This window comes from Petromyzon marinus, unplaced genomic scaffold (genome assembly GCF_048934315.1).
Source record: "Petromyzon marinus isolate PM22_M1 ecotype Great Lakes invasive population unplaced genomic scaffold, UKy_Petmar_22M1.pri1.0 PM_G_Scaffold_18, whole genome shotgun sequence".
Lineage (NCBI taxonomy): Eukaryota > Metazoa > Chordata > Hyperoartia > Petromyzontiformes > Petromyzontidae > Petromyzon > Petromyzon marinus.
In genome coordinates, this window is record NW_027422739.1 from 1,577,501 (window position 1) to 1,580,000 (window position 2,500).

Genomic DNA, 2,500 nt, shown 5'->3' on the forward strand with positions numbered 1-2,500 from the left:
TCATGTTTGTTACTATTAATGAGATGAAGAAGGGGGACAAGAGTTTGTGTGTGCATCCAGTTTCCATGGTGGAATGCTGGAGTGGTGGTTTAAATGGCGAGACTCTACAGGGCTTCCATGGCTACACGGGATGCAAGGCATCAGACATTTTGGCACAGGCAATCCTTTTGGTCTCAAACGCAATCGTGTCTTAGACCTCAGTAGCGACCACTACAACCACAGTGGTGACTGCTGTTGAGTGAAGGACGACTGAGTGCTGGATAACAACTTTCTTGCGTGGCTCAACATCGAAGCAACCACTTCGAAGCTGGCACAAGGCAAGAGGGCAGCCCAAGGTGTGAATCATCTCAACTTCACTGCCGGAAGAAATGCTGTGCAAGGATGAGTGTGAACGACACCAACGGGATTGTTGCTGACCAGGAGGTGCCAACCAAACTTGAATGGATTGACTTTGGGCCTGGTTTCTCCTGCGTGTATTGCACGGAAAACAAGTGGCTACCCGTGTGGCAGTCGTGTCCTGGGGTTTCGCAACGCAACTCCACAAGATCTACCACAAAGAGACTGACGCCAAAGGGGATTTAAACCGCCAAATCGTACATTGGGTCTCACTACAATTTCTTTTACGTGTATTTTTTTTTTTTCATAAGTGTACTTGCAATTCTTCTCTGCTCTTTCTGCATTGATTGCATATCGTATGCAAATAAGTGAATTAACCACCACCGTGTAACTATATGATGATGTTACAGCTGAGCCCTCTATCATACCAATGTACTAATCTGGTATGGTGCAGGCATGCCTTATTTGCGTAACGATCTTTGCTGATTAGTTCAGTCGGCTGATGGTGGGTTCAGGCGAAACATTTATATATTGGTTAAATCAAAACGAAACACTGAAACTTTCACCACAGTTTTCCATTACACCAGTTGTATTGCTAGAAGTGCAAATCGAAGGAGTCAATTTTGACCGACGATTAGCTGCCGATGTGCGGTGAAAAAGCTGATCACAATAGCATACACGTGGGCCGACAACCCTGTGTGCTATAAACGTAAGTCGCGAATTATAAAGAAAATAAACCGGACGGACTACTCGGTGACGAACTAACATCGCTCATGAATGAGCGATTAACAGACGAGCTGACTACGGAATTTATCCTTTCGGACATGTTTTCATGGGACTACCCATGCACAGATCAGAACAAATGTTATCCATGCAATCTTGTTTTCCTAGACCATAGAACTTGGTCATCACATATGACACGGGTACATCCGCACGCAAACAAAACGTATAAATGTCGAATTTGTAATCGCACAGCAGATAGCATACACAAGATAGCGTCGCACTACGGAAGAACTTGCAAAAGTTTAATAGGTAAAACTAGTGCTATAACCACCACAATTGAGGAAACACTATTTAGTTGTTCATATTGTAGCAGAGGTTTTACTACGAAAACAGGTTTAGGGGTACATACTAGACGAACTCATCCGACAGAACATGAAGCTAGACTACAGCAAAACGCACCAGGAAGGAAAGTTAGATGGGGAGAAGAAGAGGTAGAAATTATGGCCCATAAAGAAGCCCAACAGAATGATGAGGACATAAACATGAATCAACTAATACAGAACTCAGTTATGCCACACAGAACGCTAGAAGCGATTAAAGGGAAGCGGAGAAATATCAAGTATAAGGAATTGGTAAGGACATTGAAAGAAACCACCTATAAGGTAGAAAATCAATGCCTTGTTAACTTAGTTTTACCGACAACATCGGAAATAACAACTACACCTTCTGAAGGAGATCAGCCAGCAATAAGGGCCGAAAAAGAACAATCACTGACAGCAGCTGAGGATCTTCAGGTCATAATTACCGATCTAAAGATCGAGAATTTAAGTCACAATCAGGCGTTACTGCTACTCAATTCTCATGTAGAAAAGTTTTTAAATCGAAGTAAACCAATTAATAGGAAAGATCGTGTAAACCAACAGGAGAAAGATGAGAATAGGCATCGAAGACAATCAAAGCAAACTAAATACAGGAGGTATCAATATTTATACCATACGAACAAGAAAGCTCTATTAGACGAGATTACTTCAGATAGATCGGGGCCAAGTATATACCCAACTGAAGAAAGCATACGGGGAACATTCGTTACTTTATTCGAGTCAAACTCTCCTCCAGATAATATACCCTTTAAATTAAAAAACAACCAATCATGCATCGATATCGTAAAAGCAATCACCTTAGATGAGTTGATTAAGACCCTAGCTATTATGAAGGATAAGTCACCTGGACAGGACAACATTATTCTTAGCGATCTTAGGACTTTACCAATAAAATATTTACTAGATATCTTAAATATCATCCTTTATTTACAGGATATACCACAAATATGGAAACAACACAGAACAAGACTTATACCTAAAACTAAAGAGGATTTAGAAAAACCCTCAAATTGGAGACCCATAACCATCTCATCAATTGTAATTAGGCTATTACACAAAAT

General features: G+C 40.9%; 1 pseudogene; it reads left to right on the top strand.

Annotated features, from left to right (window-relative positions):
- LOC142911560 (28S ribosomal RNA) overlaps positions 1–2,500 on the top strand; it is an 8,649-nt pseudogene that overhangs the window by 2,977 nt on the left and 3,172 nt on the right.